At 42.8% G+C, this 21,113-nt stretch overlaps 1 protein-coding gene across 6 annotated transcripts in view; it reads right to left on the bottom strand.

The window, feature by feature from the left end:
* The window catches only part of MYO6 (myosin VI), a 192,315-nt gene extending 171,659 nt beyond the window's left edge, over nt 1–20,656 (bottom strand). For 5 of the 6 annotated variants that reach the window (XM_060236220.1, XM_060236240.1, XM_060236263.1 and 2 more), the window contains exon 1: nt 20,510–20,645. The gene's annotated coding sequence lies outside the window, so the exon portion shown is untranslated. Of the gene's footprint in view, nt 1–20,509 lie in introns of all 6 variants that reach the window. The other variant, XM_060236257.1, reaches the window with a different exon arrangement.
* Nucleotides 20,657–21,113: the final 457 nt, after the last annotated feature.

Here is a 21,113-nt window from a genome sequence, read left to right as displayed (position 1 = left end):
TGTATTCTGCTCAGCTGCTGGACACAGGTGCAATAATAATCATAGATGGAGAGTAACACTTCAGTTCCCACTTCAAAGTATGTCACTAGCAAGAAAGTTTCCTAAAGCTTAAGGGTACCAACACTCAGCAGGGATGGAAGATTAAGATAGTCCACCCCTGTAGCCTGATGGATCCAACAGGTTTTCAGACGGCATTGGAAGATTTTCCTGCTGATATGGTCAGTTGATACCCTGGAATGGGGAAGCGAAGACTGTACTGAAGCACTCTCTCTCAGGTCAAAGAGCCTGAGTAGTCCTTTGGATTACAGAGGGGCAATGGGCAACAAAAAGACAGGGGAAAAGGCTAGAGTGCTTGTGGAGAAAGATTCAAGACAAATCTGACAAGGCATGGGTTAGAGCATATTTGAAAGCCTACTCCGAGGCAATGATGGAGGCAAAGAAGCAATATTTTTCCGTCAGCACTACATCCACACAGAGAAGACATAACTTTTTCTGGGACCCACTGGGTTCTGGTCAGTGGGGAAACCCATTTTGCTACACACCTTGCAGATGAAATTTCTCACATTCTTTCCAACTTTGACTCCACATTAGCAGCAACAGGATCAGATGGTCCCAGGGTACTGATCTGTCCATTGGTGCGGGATGTTTTCAGTTTATACTGTCTAAGGATAGGTTCTTGGAAGTTTGAAACCTATCACCTCTTTGTATGAGCATGGCTCCTCCTGGCTGCTTAAATCTGCCAGGGGAGCTTGGACTGGGTCCAGGAGAATGTAAGTGCCTCCCTGAGTGATGGGATGGTCACTGCTGCCTTGAAATGGTCAGTGATGCATCCACTCCTAAAGAAACCTACTTTGGAACAAGGAAAGATGAGTAACTACCATCCTGCTTCATATGATGAGACAATCCAGAATTTTAAAAAGATGCAGTGCTGGAAGATGGAACCTCCAAATTGGATAACATTTGATGTTATCCAGGGAAGAGCCAAAGACCACTATGAGTAGCACTACTCTTAATGATGAAACTGGACTAAAGCCAAAAGGGGTGTTCATGTTATTGATGTGAATGGATGCAAAAGGAAAGACCAACGCTGTGAGAAGTATGAAACAAGGTAAGCTTGAAATTGTAAAAAAAGAAATGGAATGTTTAAACATTGCACTCCTTGGAGAAAGCAAACTAAAGTGGACTGGACATTTTCAGTCATATACGGTAATTACAAAGTGTTTAACTTGGGAATGACAGACACAGAAGGAATGGAGTTGCTCTATAGTGAAGTGAGATGCTGCACAGCCAGTCAGGGACAATAATGCAACGTTTGACCGAATAATAACAGTCCTCATGCAAAGTCTTATCAATATAGCCATCATTCAAGTTTGCCCCACCTACAGCTGCTGATGAGGAAGAAATCAAAAGCTTTTATGTAAGTGTCCAGAAAGAAACTGATCACACACCTAGAGAAGATGTGCTGGTAATCATAGGGGACTGGAACACAAAAGTAGGAAACCAAGCAGAATCAAATACTGTGGAAGATTTGTTCTAGGAGCATAAAATTAAGTAGGAGAGAGATAGAATTCTAGGAATAATTTGTTCATTGCAAACATGTTTCAGACAACGGAAGAGAGGACTGTATATGTGGCCATCACTGGATGGCCAATACAGAAATCAAGCAGATGACATAGTTGGACGCAGAAGATGGAAAAGCAATTGGCTCCTGGTTTTGTTTTAGCAGAGTTAGAATCTCTCTCTGCTAAAACAAAACTAGGAGCCTGCTAAAACAAGACCAGGAGCTAGATGTGGTACCGGATCATGAAATGTTACTATCAAACAGTAGAATAAAGTTGAATTAAAACATCAAAACATGCATAGTGCCATAGTGGCCAAGTTTGCGGATGACACGTTCAGGATGGTGAGAACCAGAGAGGATTGTGAGGAACTCCAAAGGGATCTGTTGAGGCTGGGTGAGTGAGCATCAACGTGGCAGATGCGGTTTAATGTGGCCAAGTGCAAAGTAATGCACATTGGGGCCAAGAATCCCAGCTACAAATACAAGTTGATGGGGTGTGAACTGGCAGAGACTGACCTAGAGAGATATCTTGGGGTCGTGGTAGATAACTCACTGAAAATGTCAAGACAGTGTGCGTTTGCAATAAAAAAGGCCAACACCATGCTGGTAATTATTAGGAAGGGAATTGAAAACAAATCAGCCAGTATCATAATGCCCCTGTATAAATCGATGGTGCGGTCTCATTTGGAGTAAGTACTGTGTGCAGTTCTGGTCGCCGCACCTCAAAAAGGATATTATAGCATTGGAGAAAGTCCAGAAAAGGGCAACTAGAATGATTAAAGGGCTGGAACACTTTCCCTATGAAAAAAGGTTGAAACGCTTGGGACTCTTTAGCTTGGAGAAACGTCGACTGCGGGGTGACATGATAGAGGTTTACAAGATAATGCATGGGATGGAGAAAGTAGAGAAAGAAGTACTTTTCTCCCTTTCTCACAATACAAGAACTCGTGGGCATTCGATGAAATTGCTGAGCAGACAGGTTAAAACGGATAAAAGGAAGTACTTCTTCACCCAAAGGGTGATTAACATGTGGAATTCACTGCCACAGGAGGTGGTGGCGGCCACAAGCATAGCCACCTTCAAGAGGGGTTTAGATAAAAATATGGAGCAGAGGTCCATCAGTGGCTATTAGCCACAGTGTGTGTGTGTGTGTGTGTGTATAAAAATTGCCAATGTGTGACACAGAGTGTTGGACTGGATGGGCCGCTGGCCTGATCTAACATGGCTTCTCTTATGTTCTTATGTTCTAATACAATCTAAATAACATTCCTGAAAAGTTTAAAGAAGTTGTAGATAACAGATTTGCATTACTAAATTCAACTGAAAGTGAATTGGAAGGGGTTGAAACCAGAGATATTACCAAGGAAGAATGTACAAACACTAGTCCTGTGACCAAAAAAAAAAAAAAGGAAACCCTCAATGGAGAACTGATGAAGTACTTAAAATTTCCAAGGACATATGAGAAGCAAAAGAAAAAGGTGACATAAACAGAATCAAATGCAGCATTCCAGCAACTCAAATGCAAAGACAAAGAGAATTATTATAATAACCAGTGTAAATTAATAGAAAAACAAAAAAGGGAAGAACAAGAGATCTGTTCCCCAAGATCTAAGACAGGGGTGAGGAACCTTTTTTATGCCAAGGGCCATATGGATATTTATCATTTGCGGGCCATAAAAATTATCAACTTAAAAAAACAGTGCTCTGCCAAGGGAAAACGATTCAGGCCAGCAAAATTAATACAAATAATTGTTTTTCTATTTGAAGTCGTGTGGGAAGAGCCTAAGTAAATGCATAGGTCTAAGTAAATGCATAGGTCCAGGGTTTTTTGGTAGAAAAAACCCAGCAGGAACTCAGTAGCATATTAGACCACATTCCCTAATATTAGCATATTAGGTCACACACCCATTAGTATATTAGGCCACACCATCTGGGATAATCAAGTGCAAACTGAACTGTGGCAGTAACTTTTCCAGCCCCTGCAGCAATTCTGGCCGGCCAGTCAGGCCCCAGGGAGGCTGCTGCACAGTACATCTGGGCCCTGTGATCCCTGCCTCGCCCTGGGGAGGCTGCTGCACAATGCAGCTGGGCCCCACGATCCTTACTGGCCAGCCAGGCTGCAGAGAGGCTGCCACATGGCTTGTTTTGGCCCGGCAATCCCCGAGGGCCACATATGGGCCCCACCCCGATCTAATAAATCAAGGAGAAATCTAAAGCACGGTTAGATATGCTGAAAGATCAACATTAAAACACACTAATTGAAAAGGACAAAATAAAGAAAAGATGGGAACAATAACCAGAAGAACTTTGGGGGGGGGGGTTGTAGAAAAAGCCCAGCAGGAACTCATTTGCATATTAGGCCACACACCCTGACACCAAGCCAGCCAGAACTGCATTCCTGTGTGTTCCTGCTTAAAAAAAAAAGCCCTGGAAGAACTTATACAAAAGATGAAAAGATGACAGATTCCATCAAAGAAGGATCTCTTAAAGAAGAACCTACAGTTTAAGAAAAGTGAAGTGAGAGCTGCACTTAGAGTAATTGGGAGAAACAAATCACCAGGAGAAAATGAAATATCAAGAGAACTACTCCAAGTCACAGAAATGGAGTCCATCAAAATCTTAACAAGATTGTGCCAACAAATATGGAAAACAAAGCAATGGCCCACAGACTGGAAACACTCGATTAATATCCCAATTCCCAAAAAGGAGGCGTCAAAGCAACTATCAGACCAATGCATTAATTTTTCACATGAGTAAAGTGATACTCAGAATCTTACAGTTAAGATTCTTACCATATGTGGAAATGTCATGTTCAACCTGGATTCAGGAAAGGAGGAGGCACTAGAGATCATATTGCAAATTTATGTTGGTTACTAGAGCATACAAGATAATTCCAGAAAAAAATCAGCTTGTGTATAATAGATTACAGCAAATCTTTTGGCTGTGCAGATCATGAAAAGCTACAGTTGGCTTTAAAGGAAATGGGTGTGCTACAGCTTCTGATTTTTATATATATATATACACACACACATATATATATATATATATATACACACACACACATATATATACACACATACACACACACACACCCCTTACAAGAGGCCACTGCTAGGACATAATATGGAAAAACAGAATGGTTTCCGGTTGACAAAGTTTCCAATTGACAAGAGTGCATTTTATCTTCCTATCTCTTCAATCTGTATGCAGGACGCATCACAAGGAAAACTGGATTGGATTTAGACAGGGGTTGTTTTGTAGAAAAATATGTGGTGGAGCTTATAAGCACAACTCATTAGTATATGCCGCCACCAACCCACCAGCCCAAAGCAACCCAAGAAAAGAGAGCCCTGAGCGAGTGAGACCTGCTTGGGCTGGCTAGAGATCCAGCCAGCCCAAGCAGGCCTCACTCATCTGGGGCTCTCCTTGGCCACCACCCCCCACAGTCAAAAGGCCAGCAAGCCACCCGCCACCCAAAATCAAATAAGAAGCAGAAAAAGGGTGGAGCAGCTGCTGGGGGTGTGGCAAAGCTCCTGGTGGCTAGCTGGTAGCCTGTTCTCCTTAGCCCGGGATTGATATACAGCTGCACCTAATATTCAATGGACAAGGTAGGTGGAGGGGGGGGCCTGTTAGAAAGGTTCAGGAGCTATGCTGGTGGAAGGACCATTGACAATTTGAGACATGCTGATGATACCACATTAGTAAAGACTTGTACTGCATAAGGTTAAAGGAGAAGGAGTCAAAGCAGGATTACATAAGGTTAAAGGAGAAGGAGTCAAAGCAGGAACATCAAGAAGATAAAAGTAATGTCTGCTAAGGAATTACACAACTTTAAGGTTGACAATGAAGAAACTGAAACTGTTGAAGATTTTCTGTTCCTTGGCTCCATCATCAACCAAAAGGGAGACAGCAATCAAGAAATCAGAAGGAAACTGAAACAGATTAGGGCAGCCATGAACAAACCAGGGATGATACTTCAGTATAAGGATGCGTCGCTGGTGACCAAGATCGCATTAATTCATGCCACAGTATTCCCCATTACTATGTATGGGCATGAAAGTAGAACAATGAAGAAAGTTGATTCATTTGAAATGTGGTGGAGAGTTTTACAGATAATGTGGATCACCACCAAAACAAATGGGTTCTAGATCAAATCTAGCCTAAACTTTCCCTAGAAGCCAAAATGACTAAACTGAGACTATAGCACTGGTCAAATTATGAGAAGACAAGAGTCAGTGAGAAAAGATAACAATGCTAGAAAAGCTGAAAGCAACAGAAAAAAGAGGAAGACCCAAGTTCAGGTGCATTGGCTCCATAAAGGCAGCCATGGACCTCAGTTTGCAAGACCTGAGAATAGCTGTTAACAATAGGACATTTTGGAGGTCATTAATTCATAGGCATAAGCAGGTTTTGCAGAAAAATAGGTGGTTGAGCTCATCCAGAGATTGTTATGCAACTTCAATACTATTCAATTGTCAAGGAGGTAGAACTCTCAGAAGGAGGACGTGGAACTCTCAGAAAGGTTCAGGAGCTGTGCTCCTGTGAGCTCCCACTGAATCTGAGGACTGGGCATAAGTCAGAAGTGCCCTGACTGCACTTAACACACAAATGTACCATTCTTGAGCAAGGTTATTGAATGAGAGGTGGCTGGCCAACTTCAGAGATTCCTGAATGAAGTAGTTTGTTTAGATCCATTCCAATCTGGTTTCAGGCCTGGTTATGACGCTGAAATGACACTGGTCACCTAATGTGTAGACTCTACACATCTGTCATGTCTCAATAATAGGTAAGATTTATTAACCTATACTTAATAGCCATGTTGTCTCCTGTCAGCAGGCCATTAACTAGACATTTTTCTGGGTGGGGGAGTGCCAGGGCACCAGGTGGGGGTGCTGATTTAATTAAGGCAGCTGGGGAGGTAAAGGGGCAGCTTTGCTGGGTTTTCTACAGCCAGCTTCCGAGTTCAATACATTGACTCTGTCCCACTCATTGCCTATCTCCTACTTGGAACTCACTCTCTGGAGTGCCACCCACTCCCGCTTCCCAGCTGCTAGACTGGAGGGGATTCTCCAGCCAGACAGCAGTGGCAACAGCCTGACACTTCTCACCTGGCCTCAGCCACTTGCCCAGCCACGGCAGGCTACTGGTATGGAGCTGGCCTCCTTGCCTTCACGGTGTGAAGCTTCTTTCCAAGTGCCTGCATGGGCAAGTCACTGGTCTTCTTTGTGGGGGGACATTCAGATGGGGGCACCCCTGATGCACCTCTTGCTGGCTACGGCCCTGGGTGTCAGTATATATACTGTAAGTGTGGTGCCGAACTCATTTTTATGAGGGTTGGATCTGACATAAATGGAACTTTGTCAGACCAGGCCATGTGTGCCATAAAATGTAATGTCAAGTAGAGCAGACATAAACTTTATAAAGTATACAAACACAATAACAAGATATTATTTTTTAACTTTAAATCCAAACATGCTTAAAACAATAACACACTTGCATGTTTTATTTATTTGCTTTTGATAACTGACACCTCCCAAAACTCCCCCTCCCTTAAAAGATGCCTGCCTAAAATTGAAAGGTTGGGGAATAGTAGGATTTGGCAATGCAATTTTTAAAATATAAACTAAAAATATAAAATGCTGAGCCTAGGAAAATACAAAATGATTTGGCACTGTAAGCTCCCCCCACCTCCCAAGGTCTACTCAGAGTGGATGTAGCCCTCCAGGGTTTCAGGATTTTTATAGGTTGGTTTGAGGTAGTAATTTTGGTTGTCCTCTTCAGCACTTTTTCTGCACTGGAGCCTCATATTAGGAGGGTTATGTGTGTTAAAACTCATATTTCGCTGCAAAACTAGAGTTCTTTGAATTTGCAGAATTCTATATTTTAACTGTGGTTGGTCCCAAGCCTCCTCTCCTGCCGTTAAAAGACAACTGCCTAAAATGGAGAGATGGGGGAATAGTGGGACTTAGCAATGCATTTTTTAAAAAATAAAACATCAAAAAAAGCAGAAAGATCACAACAGAAACTAAAACTATAAACTAAAATTATAAAATACTCTGAGACTAGGAAGACAAGAAATGGCTGGGCACTACACTTCCCCCTACCCCATCTACTCAGCGTACATGTGGCTCTCTAGGTATAATGTTCCGCTTTGGCTGTGGGTTCCTAAGTTACAATATTCACTCAGGCACCCGTTCTCAGGTCCATTCAGCATAGACAAGCTGGCTCAAAACATCAGCTATTTGTAAGGAGACAGCTGAATCTGTTGGTTTTCAGAGACAACACACAAAACTGGAAACCAAAACAAACACTCCACCCAAGAGGACCAAACTAAATCATACAGATATTGGGGGGTAGGGGGGAGAAGACTGTTCCATTAAATACAAAAAGTTGCAAAGAAAATGTGAAATGGGTTCTCCATTAAGGTCTCTGGACACAGACAGCCTACTCTGGCTGTGGAAAATCCACTACATATTTTCTTTGCAACTTTTTCTGTGTTTCAGTGGAGCCCAGAGGAGAAGCCAATGATGATGAAGGCAGCCTTGTCTGCTTCCTGCAGCTCGATCTTGAAAGGGTGAGGACAGACAGGGGAGGGGAAGAGGGGAAGAGAGCCATGGACCTAATTAAAGTCCTAAGCAGGCTGGTTGTGGCTCACAGTCTGTGAATTTGACACCTCTGCTTTACAGTTTAACCAGGTTTAGTAATTTTTCTACAGTTAATTTTTTATAATTGAGTGATTTTTCTCTTTAATGTTTTCAGTTCCTTCCACAATCATTTATCGCCCTAATTACTTGACTGCATTCTTGTTAATTTATGGCAGCTGTGCCCTCTCCTTCTTATTCTCTTAAGTAGCATTCTCTTTCACGTATATTCAACACTTATAAAAGTAACACTTTTTTTCCTCATATTGTCACTTGTTATATGATGTCCATTGAATTGGTCATGTTTATAAATCACCTTACAGGTTTGTTTCTGAAGCTATATAGTAATACAAATTTGTTTTTGAGTCTCCAGTATATAAATTTATTTTGTACAGCATGTTTAAAATTCATCTATCTACAAATGTTTACATCCGGCTTCCAAATTCACTAGTGCAAGGTCATTCAAGACAAACGAAGATTGAAGCCATAGTAATTGTTCTTTGAAGTTACATCATACTGCTTACCATCAATTCATTTCTGACTTGGTCTTCTAAATTAATGCGCACAATGTCATCTATGATTGATGAACATATATTGAAACAGAAATTTATCTGGCATCCTGTCTACAGAAATGCCCATTTGCAATATGTTTTTTCCAAATTGCTATTTTTATATGCCATTATATTTGTATATAATATAATTGTGATTGTAAATGTCATCACTGCAAAAAAACTTCTTGATAAGTGTTCCTATTTATTGCCATTATAGGCATATTATGATCTACTTATAATTACAGCCATTTTTCACACTCTTGAATTATATATGCACCTTCAATATTCCTTTCTACAGTTATTCCATAATTACAATTATTCTATAACTAGGAGTAAGGTCCGTTGTGAAGAAAATTCACAATTCAACGGGCTCTAGAAGGAGGCTCTGGGTGAGTGCCTGCCATCCTTGCTGTCTTCCCACCCCCCAAGTGAAGGCATTGACCCCAACTCAAGGGCAGCTAATGTCTGCCATCTAGAGAACAGCTGTAAATCTGAGAGATCTCCAGTGCCTCTCCAGAAGGAAATGGCATTGTACCTGTCTGAGGTCCTATTCCTTCTCAAACCCCACTCTCTCCAGGCCCCACTCCTAACCTGAAGGTGACAACCCTATCCCCTTTCCTTTATCTGTCCTCTGACTTCAGCTTTCCATTGCCTTCCCCCTCCCTGAAGCTTCTACATAGGAAAATGACAGTCTTTCTTCACAGTGTGTGTGGGGGGAACAAAGCACTTTGCATCATTCTCCTCTCCTCCCATGTGATCTGAACAACAACCCTGTGAGGCAGGTTAGGCTGGAAGTCTATGCCTGGTCCAAAATCACTCAGTCAGTTTCCACAGCAAGAACCTGGGTCTGGCAGATCCCACTCTGAAGCCCAACTTTTCATCTGCGGCCCCACACCTTTGGAATCAGCTCCCAGAGGAGGTACGGGCCCTGCGGAACCTCGATCAGTTCCGCAGGGCCTGCAAAACTACCCTCTTTAAATTGGCATTTATGAATAGCTGAACTACAAGTGCATAAGGAAACATCCGCCATCAATACCAACAGATAGATATAGCATCAAAGATAACGTCATGGTTAGATTTAATTCAATGTAATTAGATTAATAATGGTTTTTAATTGATGTATTAATTGGTTTTAAGACTAATTTAATGTCTACTAATGTAATGTTTTATAAATGCATTGTATTTTTATGTTAATCTTAGCCGCCCAGAGCCCGCTTCGGCAGGGGAGGGCGGGATACAAATAAAATCTTATCTTATCTTTATCTAACTCATATGTCCTCCTCAAATTCCACCACAGAATTTCCAGGAATTTCCCACCAATTTAGAAAGGTACCACTAAAGGCCTGTGGGCGAGTGCCCCCTCCCAGCCTTGCTGTCTTCCCACCCACCCAAGTGAAGGCATTCACTTCACCCCACCTCAAGGGGAGCTGATCTCTGCCATCTATTTGGATAGAACGAAGCAGTAGACAAGGGTACCTTTAAGACCAACTAAGTTTTTAGAATGTAAGCTTTCATATGCTCTTACATTCTAAATAGAACAAAGCTGTAGACAAGCGCACCTTTAAGACCAACTAAGTTTTATTGCTTCAGACCAACACGGCTGCCTACTGGGATCTATCTATTTGGATAGCAGTTGTAATTCTGAATGATCTCCAGCCCTCACCCGGAGATTGGCAACAGTGGTTCCCCAGAAGGAAAGGCCTCTTTGAGATAATTTCCTGACATGGAGATGGCAACCCTGCAGGTTCTAAGGAAAAGGACAGTCTTTCTTCACAGTGTGTGGGGCGGGGGGGGGGGGGGGGACACCAAAGCAGCTGACATCATTCTCCTCATTTCTCTTCCCCCCCCCCACCGCCCCGTTGATCTGAACAACCCCGTGAAGGTTTTCCTATCTCCTTCTCAGGCAACCATCTGGGGGCAAGGCTGAGGAGAGGAGGAAGTGAAAGACAGTAAAGGTGGGACAATCATGCCCTCTGAGGCGGTGCCAGGCTCCCTGGCTATTGCAGTGGCCTTCGGAGGTTGTGTGTGCTGGGAGGCTGTTTGTGTGGGCTGTTGATAGGGCCTTTTGTGATACTGCAGGAGCTCTGCAGCCCTTTCTGAAGCCGGCTGACAGTGAAGAGCAAAGAGATGCGGCTATCTCTGAGGTAAGACTGCGTCTGGCAGTTTGTTCAACATTCCTGGGCCTGAGTAGGTGGGGCAGGGAAGTCAACCAATGGAATGTCAGAGACACTAACTGACATGTGATGGGCCAACTGTTTGTTCTCAAAATACTAGCGAATGGCCTTCCTCAGTTAGGCCATGGCGATAAAAGAATTATTACTATTCTAGGAGTAAGGCCCGTTGTGAAGAAAAATACAACAGGCTCTAGAAGGAGGCTCTGGGCAACTGCCTGCCACCCTTGCTGTCTTCCCACCCACCCAAGTGAAGGCACTCTCTGCCCCCCTCTCAAGGGGAGCTAATGTCTGCCATCTAGAGAACAGTTGTAAATCTGAGTGATCTCCAATGCCTCCCCAGAAGGAAATGGCACTGTACCTGTCTGAGGTCCTATCCCTTCTCAAACCCCACTCTCTCCAGGCCCCACCCCTAACCTGGAGTTGGCAACCTTATCTCCTTTCCTTCATTGGCCCCTCTGACTTCAGCTTTCCATTGTCTTCCCACTCCCTGCAGCTTCTACAGTGGAGGGGTCAAAGCAGTTTGCATCATTCTCTGAACAACAACCCTGAGAGGCAGGTTAGGCTGGAAATCTATGTCTGGTCCAAAACCACCCCAGTCAGCTACCACAGCAAGAACCTGGGTCTGGCAGATCCCACTCTGAAGCCCTAATTTGTATGTCCTCCTCAAATTCCACCACAGAATCTCCAGGAATTTCCCACAAACTTGGAAAGTTGGCCTCTGGACAAGTGCCCCCCCCCACAACCTTGCTGTCTTCCCACCCAACTGAAAGCATTCACTCCCACCCCCCGACCTCAAGGGGAGCTGATCTCTGCCATCTATTTGGATAGCAGTTGTAATTCTGAGTGATCTCCAGCCCTCACCTTGAGATTGGCAACAGTGGTTCCCCAGGAGGAAAGGCCTTTCCCTCAGAGACCTATAGTGATCCCTTAGGAATTCCCCAGCAACCTGGAAAGGTACCACTAAAGGCCTCTTATTGAGTTCACCCCCCCCAAGCCTGACTGTCTTCCCACCCACCTAAGTGAAGGCATTCACTACCCACCCCCCACCCCTGACCTCAAGGGGAGCTGATCTCTGCCATCTACCTGGAGAGCAACTGTGATCCTGAGAGATCTCCAGCCCTCACCTGGAGATTGGCAACAGTGGATCCCCAGAAGGAAAGGCCTTTCCCACAGAGGCCTATAGTGATCCCTTAGGAATTTCCCACCAACCTGGAAATTTCCCACCAACCTGGAAAGGTACCACCAAAGGCCTCTGGGTGAGTGCCCCCACAGCCTTGCTGTCTTCCCACCCATCTAAATGAAAGCATTAATTCCCCTCCCCACGTCAAGGGGAGCTGATCTCTGCCATGCATCTGGAGAGCAGTTGTAATTCTGAGAGATCTCCAGTTCTCACCTGGAGATTGGCAACAATGGTTCCCCAGAGGAAAAGGCCTTTCCCTCAGAGGCCTGTAGTGTCTGTAGTGATCCCTTAGGAATTTCCCACCAGCCTGGAAAGGTAGCACTAAAGGACTCTGGGTGAGTACCCCTCAGTCTTGCTGTCTTCCGACCCACCCGAGTGAAGGTATTAATTACCCCACAGACACACCTCAAAGGGAGCTGATCTCTGCCATCTGGAAGTTCCTAACCTGCATTTGCCAACCCTGTAGCCTCTAAGGAAAAGGACAGTCTTTCTTCACAGTGTGTGTGTGGCGGGGGTGGGAACCAAAGCAGCTGACCTCATTCTCCTCATTTCTCTTCCCCCTTTGATCTGAATAACTACTCTGTGAGGCTTCCCTATCTCTTTCTCAGGCAACCATCTTGGGGTGAGGCTGAGGGGAGGAGAGAGGGAGGGGGTGAAAAACAGTAAAAGGTGGGTCACCCATGCCCTCTGAGGCGGTGCCAGGCTCCCTGGCCATTGCAGTGGCCTTCTGAGGCTGTGTGTGCTGCAAGGTTCTCTGTGTGGGCTGTTGATAGGGCCTTTTGTGATGCCACAGGAGCTCTGCAGCCCTTTCTGAAGCTGATTGACACAGAAGAGCTAAGAGATGTTGCTGTCTCTGACATAAGACTGCTTCTGGCAGTTTGTTCAGCATTCCAGAGCCTGAGTAGGCGGGAGCAGGGGCGTCAGCCAATGGGAGGCCAGAGCCTCTGACTGAGCTGTAATGGGCCAATGGTTTCTGGAGTGCATGGAATGTTCACAAGAGAATTATTACTATAGAAGAAGACAGAAGAATAGATAGATTACTCTTATACCTCTGGTACTTTTTTTCCCTGATTGACTTTAAAAGCCCTGCACGGCCTGGGATCAACATACATTTCAAGCCATCTTCTCCCATCCAAACCTACCTGCTCACCCTAGTCATCCTTGGGAGTCCGGCTTCAGTTGCCCCCACCGTCTGAATCAAGATAAGTGGCAAACCAGGAAAGGGCCTTCTCCATCATGGCACCTAAACTCTGAAACTCAGGGAGCTTCATCTGTCTCCCTCTATCTGGGTCTTTCACTAGCCATTAACACTTATTTTGTCAGGCATATCCCCAATAATAGTTACTGGTTATGTTGCTAGTATTATATGTTTACGTGTTTTTAATTGAATTTTCTATTTTAACTGTATTTTAATTATTTAACTATTATTCTTTTTATATTTGCCACCTTGCAGACCCTGATTTGGTAGAAAGAGGCATAAAAATGTGCTAAATAAACATGAGATGGATCCTGTATCAATTGATGTATATTTTCTGGGAAAATCTGAATTGTATTTTTTTTCTGATTCAAATTCAAATAATGTTAGCAAAATTTACATAGCATTGATAGATTTGCAGCACAACAGCCCTGACATCTACACAACAGTCCTTACACCTGTAGACTATGCTTACATGTATGGAGTGGAATAATTTTCCATGGAAAGAAAACATTCCACCCCACATCAGCAGTAAATTCAGTGTTATTATCCAGTTCATGTTCTCCCCTAAAAGCAACACTGGATGAAAACATACACACATGATGAAATTCTACCTTCTCTGCAGGACACGGCAGGCCTCTCAGGGCCTGTACCTGACAGCCACAGCTGCCAGGGAGAGTAAAGTGCTTCCGCACAAAACCATTAAGTCCTCATGTAGAGAGAAACTAACAATAACCTTCCCAGTTAAGCCCCACCCTGACAGCTTTTGATTAAAAATACGAACACATATGACTAACAGTGTAACCATGCAAAGTCCCCATGGGCACAGCAGGAAGTTTCCAGATGCCAAACTGATTGGAAACTATTGCTCACCTCTGTACCTGGTATCAGGTGCACCTGCGCTCAGATCAGAAGCACCTGATCCCCCCATGCAATCGCAAGTGACCACAGACACATCTCAGTACTGGCTCATTTCAGACACAAGTTTTTCCTTAGATTTGCTTTTTCACAGAGGAAGAATTGTTTCCTCACAGCACAGCTTCCACCATGTTGTCTCTTTGTCTCTTTCAAGCACCACCTAGTGCTATATAGAAACAGCAAGGCACACAAGCTGTCTTTCCCCTTGTAAGTTAAATGCATATTTTTTGTTTGATTGGGTGCCATCACTATTTCTTGATGGTTAACTAGCCAATAATTCTTCCCTATTCTTCATGAAACACAACTGTTGATTTTTTAAATACACACACACACTTTCCATAATAAATATATCTCAAAGTGAAGCCAGATGACTATTCATTTTCCCCCATCACTCAAACAATGCAACACAAGGACCTGATGGGATTTAAAAAACAAAACAAAAAACAAAACCCAAGAGAAATAGAAAGAGACAGGCAGTATGATAAAATCATTTAATACTACATTTGTGTCTACATAATCACTGTGAGATAACATAGTGTCATAGAAATTCTGCTTCTTTTCCATACCGTTTTGGTTTATTTTTGAACCTCTGTACTGCAGATGTTTTGGTGTACTGTGCCAAGCTACAAAAACTCTACCCTAACCTGGATAGCCCAGGATAACCCAATCAGTCAGATCTCAAAAGCTAAGCAGTGTTGGCCCTAGCTAGTATTTGAATGTGAGACCTCCCAGAGTCATGATATCGAAACAGGCAATGGCAAACCACCTCTGAACATCTCTTGTCATGAAAACCCTACAGCAGGGGTATGTAAAACATGTGGCCCATGGGATGGATCAGGCCCCCAGAGGGCTCATATCAGGCCCGCAAGCAACTCACTATTGTCTGCTTCTTCTCCCTCTCTTGCTTCCTTCCACATCACACAAAAGTTATAATTGATATTAATCTCAATGTACTGTTTATCCAGATTTTCTATATATGTGAATAATATATCTTACAAAGTTACACCAAAAAGGCAGTATGGTTCATAAACCCAAAAGTCTCTATATCAATATAAACATGAATGCCACCGAAAGGGGAAAAAATTCCTATGTCCAGTAAAGTTCAGTCTTCACTTCTTAGAGTACCAAGACCCCCTCCAAAGAGTATCCCGAACAAGAAGTTGACTGATAATTTGTTTTGTATTACACTTCTTCCCAGCGGGACTGCTGCAAAGTTATATCTTTGCTACCAACAAGGTCTCATTTATGTCAGATCCATCCTTCATAACAAATGAGTTCGACACTCCTATCCTACAGGGTTGCCATATGTCAGCTGTGACAAAACGACACTTTCTACCACCACAACCCCCCCCCATTTTATAAGAACATGCAGTATGCAATAAACCACTTCAGAAAACCAATCAACAGGAAAAAAGTTATTATACAATGTTAATATCTCAATGTTAATATCAAGAATGTAAGGCAAAAGTTTTTTTTCCCAAACATAAACCTACAGAGGCTACAGCCATTGAAAGAACTTGAATTTTATGCTTCTATCCCACCCTTTGCCCTGTTCTGTAACGTTTAACAACCCCTGTGTATTAGGTTTTATCACCATAATCCTGTAATCCCCAAAAGAAATTTCAGTGTTGAAATAACCATCATAAGCAATCTATTCTGTACTGAGATTTTGCCAGATACTGAACTAAACTGAAGAAGAGTCGCATTTTTCACTTCCCTGTTAATGTGTTATATTTGTAGCATAACATGACTTTGTTGTCAACCTTTGTACTTCCTTGAACTGCAGATCAGTTCCCTAAACCATTTTATAACTTAATGATTTCAAGAACTCCTCAAGAAACTGGCTCACTTTCCAGCACTAATCACAATCTTTGGGAATCTCCAGAAAATGGACAAGTTAATTGCTAACAGACATCTGATGTTTTAAATCTATTAAGTATTTTGAATTAAAGTAATTAAACCCGCAAGGAACACCCCCAGCTCCTTAGCAGGAGGTTTTCCACTATCAGATTGTACATTTAATATATTTGATACCTGCAAGACATTGGGTCTTCACGTTCCAACTGATGGGTTGTCCTATCTGCCCACACAGCCCACACAATAAATGGGGACGTGTGGGTAGATTGTGCAGTCCATACTTGGGAATACATGATACTGTCACCCTACCACCACCGTGTTACACAAAAAACTTATATACTTTCCTATCAGAAGACCACACCAAACACCACTCCCTTGCTCTGTTGTCTATGAAAATCTAACACAGGAGCCTGCAACCAGGGCTCAACATGGAAACAAAATATTACTTTTTTACAAACAAAATTTTAAATTCAGACACACTGGAAGGGTAGCTGGCATGCTGGAATAACAGTATGGGAATGGAATGGAAAGACAGGCAAAGATTTTTATGGGACTAAGAGGTTTTTGGAAACACTTTACACAAAAGGATAGAGGTGAACACCTGCCAGTAATTCCAGAGTGAACCATGCACAGTTTTATGTCCCTGCCCTAAATAACTGTGTATGGTGCTCTTGTGTATATTACTTATTTGGGAGATATTGATGTGTGGCAGTCCTAACTAAAGGCTCAAAAAAACAATGTTCAGGCTGCAAAAACTCCATGAATAATCAACATGACATTTATCAGGTTTGTTAACTTGTGTATTTTCAGTTAAGCAAATGGCTTTCTTAGATTGAGTCTTTGTTGATCTCTTGCTCTGAACTTCTGACACAGTTTGGCTCTTCAATGATAAAAGCTTCTGGATCCCTATCCAAACAAAAGAATGCCTCAGTGGAGAGGAGGGGAGCAGTGGCCAGATTCCAGAGAGCCAAACGGGATAATAGAAGAGGCTTGAACCTATCCTGCAGAATCTGGAGTTTGTTTCTCTGAACAAAAACACACTTTTCTGGGCTTCAAAGATAAACAAAAAACCCCACATTTGTGCAGATTGTGGGAGAAAGAACTACTGTTCAAGAACAAATCTAAAGCTTCCAATTAGCCTAAATCTAATTTAATGGTTCTTTACCATCTGATCGTTTTTTAAAAAAGATTAAGCTCTACTTATTGAGATAAGGACACATGCCACAGTCAACTTTGGCTGGTGCAAAAATAGTTAGATTGAGTTAAAAGCCTTTAAAAATCCAAGAGCCACTACTAGAATCAGCAGAACACCTGCCCACAGAAAAGCTGTGCAGGGTTTTCAGCTCTACAATCACCTCTACAATCAATCAATCAGCTCGACGATCAATTTAGCTCTACAAATTTTACCTATCTCAATTTCACCAGCCACAAAAGGGTTTACATTTCTGAAGCACTTACATTAAATGGTTTCCCCCATAATATTAACAATCACTGCTGCAGCAAGCAAATTAATGGCAAGTTGGTTGCCAGACACCATGTGGTCCATAGACATCCTTCCCAGTTTTCTTAAGGCCCTCACTGATTTCTGAATTAACCTTGACATATTGGCTTAAATGTTAGCCACATTTCTCCTTGCCCATTGCAGGGATGTTCCTCTATTGCAGAACATGCCCCTCTGCTACTAGGCACTTTTGGACTCCTTGAAAAGCAGTTGTCTTGAATGAATGGAAATACCAAGCACCAGAAAAAGCTCACTCTGCCACGAAGGGAAGCACACAGCATCTAAACCATCATATCTGTATTTCACAAGCTCTGCTAACATAAGGTGTCCTTTAAATTGCCATTATCTTTAGATTTTTTACAATATAGTCTTCATGGAAATGCTGCCAAAAATAAATTCCTGATCTAAAATATATTTCCGGTTACTGCACAATATCTGTCTATTCATAACATTTTCATTTCACACTTCTTACTAAGAGTTCATCCAGTGTAAGTTCTGGAGGGGATAAACATCACCTAATAGCTGTCTGTACATATATATTCATATGTACACATACACACATATGCTACCTACTTATAGAGCTACAGACATTCAACAAGCAACTATACTACAATACAGGACTGAGTCCAGAACTCATGAAACTGTATCTAAATTATACAGAGCAATTTGGCGTAATGGTTCAAGACTCAGACTAGGGTCTGGGAGTCCCAAGTTCAAATTCCCACTCTGCCACAAAAGCCTGATTAGTGACCATGGGGTAGTTACACACACCCAGTCTTTGTTGTTGTTCAAACACACAGTCAAGTCTAACCTGCCTCAAATGGAAGAAAAGAGCCAGACTGGGCCTTCAAAGACGTAATGCTGATTGGGACTGTACTGCTAGATAATGTTCCCTCTATCTCAAGTAATTGGAGGTATTCCATCCATTTCATACATCTGATGAACAGGTGTCTTTTTTTTAAGGTACTGCATGAGTGTGATTGCAGTGCACACAAGTATTCTGCAATCAGTATAAGATAGCCCGTGGTGTGATATTCAGGTGAATAAGGAAAGAAACTTTCCACCAAACACTTTCACTTATCCTTTTTTTCACTTATATTTTGCTTATTCTTGCTGTCATGTGCCAAATGCTACTAGGATAATATTTAACATCTTCCCACTACACATTCTAGAGAACTTTCTGTCCTTCCTTATTTTTCTTGGTTTAATTAAAGTAAATTACTACATCGAAAGCTCTGGACTTCTCTGCTAACAGCAGAGACTTATGTTCCACTCTCATCATCACATTTTGAATTAATTAGCAGGTGGCATGTAAATTTAATGAAAGACACAGGCAAGATAACCACCATTGCGTACAAAGAAAATACAGCACCATTAGTTTTACCTTCCCCAAATAATCACGAACACTGATCTGAAAGTCATCTTGATTTTTATGTAACTTGAGTAAGATCTGAAGCAGGCAAACCCAAGCAATCGTAAGGAAAAATATTTCAGAGTTCAAAAAACCCCAATGTGAGAAAGGTAAACTATGCGTGTTGATATATTACTTCAGGTTCCTGAAATCTGTCAGCTCTAAAAAAAAAGACAGTTGATATTCAAAATGCTAGTGAGATGGTAATTAATACCATTCAAGAGAAATGCCCTGTTGAACACCTAGTGGACATATCCAATCATTAAGCAATTTACAAAAATATATTTCAAGATGCTGAAATGTAACCCAGCAATAAACTGTAAAAGTCCCAAATAGCAGTTCTGGACATTTTTCTGCCAAGGTGCATGACTGCCTGCCCAAAGAGCTGATTTCTATCCTACTAGTAGCAGCCAGGTTTGCCATTACTTTACTCAAAGATCTGAGTATCTCCAAAAAAAAAGCCTGACATAGCAAAATCTGGGCTGGAAGAATCATGGGAAAAGTGACATGGCAAATAAAGCATATTGAAAAAAGAGTAAACCAAAGCTTTCTCATCACCTTTCATTCATCAGTTATACAGATCAATCTTCTAATATCCACATACCACAAAACAAAGAAAGAACTCAATACAGTCCAACAACATCTCTTAAGTGTCACTGGAATACATTTCTATACACTGCAGCTCTTTGTATATTTAGTTAAATCATCAGTGATGTTTACAGCAATAATCATTATTAGGCAACCACTACTTATGGTAATAATTACTATTAGGCAACCACTGCTTATTATTTCAAGAGCATGGGAGGGAAAGACAGTTTTCTTAATTCAGCAAAATATCCCAGTCACAATCACTTCCTTTAGCACTAGGGCACCTTAAAAGTTCTTCTAGAGGTGAACAATTAACCTGCAACTATTTCCACCCATGGATTCCACAGTTACACAGATTAGATCAGTCCACACCTGAAGATGCACTAAGGGAACAGGGTTTTAAATAATTCAGCCTTCAACCTTTTTTAAAAAAATTAAAATAGTGTATATACACACACAAAGGTGCCTTGCGTATGACTTTACAGGTAACTCAACTGCTCCTATAGATGACGCTGGCTGAAAAGTACCATCGCTAACAACTTTCCAAAACAGCCGTCTACTTTGCATTGTACAGATTAAAACAGCGAGCCGATCCTAACGTCAAGCTCGCAGTAGCAAAGCCGGAATTCCCACTTGATAGTACAAGCGAACAGAACCACCAGCAACTAACAATGACAACAGGCGAAGGGAAGTGTCAGGCGAAGGCGAAAGAAGAAGGGAGCAGAGAAGAGGGAGCAGGAACTGGGAGAAACTTGAGCAGAGGCTTGGAAAAGAACTTAGGACGGAAAATAGGGAGGGGGACGCTGAGATGGAAGAGAAAAGCGCAGGGAGGCGCTCCCAGGAGGGTGGCAACTGCAATGGCAAGCCGGAGAGAAGGACCGAGCAGCCAAGGGTGAAGGAAGCGGAGCCTCCGAGCGAGGCGGGCTGGTTACCTGCTGTCGTCGCAGACGCCGAACTCCGTCCCCAGCTGATGCCGACTCGGCCCGGGCGCTGCGCTGCTCTCGCTGACCCAAGCGTTCCCGGGAGCCGAGTCCGGCCGGGACTGGGCGGAGCTTCCCCTGACGTCACGGCAGGACGGGAGGAGAAAGCTCCGGGCGTTTTGAAGCCGGCCGGTGTAGCAACTTTTACTGGTGCTTGTCTGATTTCCCACACTGAATGCTACTGAGCATGCTCAGGTACAGCAGAGCATGCTCAGTGGCGGCAACCGAAGCCCCTGTGGCCTTCTGATTCCTACTCAGGGGCTTAGCGTGCAGTGCTCCTGATGAGGAATATTGTTGTTTAAATGAAGGGAAGGAGGTGTAATGATGGCGTTATCGTAGATACAAATTAATCCAACATTGTAGAGGGAGGAATTACGGTGTGTTGATTTTGAAAGGCAACAATGTGAAAGAGCTGGCAAAAATAGAGCATGCTCAATCTGTCCCATTGTAGTCAGTGCTGTTACCCTTACTACGCTGGCTGCTTTTCCCTCCAAAATGTAGACAGGACTTAAGTGATCCTGGATAATAAGAAAGCATTCTTATGACGGAATAAAGA

This window comes from Heteronotia binoei, chromosome 1, assembly GCF_032191835.1.
Source record: "Heteronotia binoei isolate CCM8104 ecotype False Entrance Well chromosome 1, APGP_CSIRO_Hbin_v1, whole genome shotgun sequence".
Lineage (NCBI taxonomy): Eukaryota > Metazoa > Chordata > Lepidosauria > Squamata > Gekkonidae > Heteronotia > Heteronotia binoei.
This window is presented reverse-complemented; position numbering and strand designations above follow the sequence as displayed.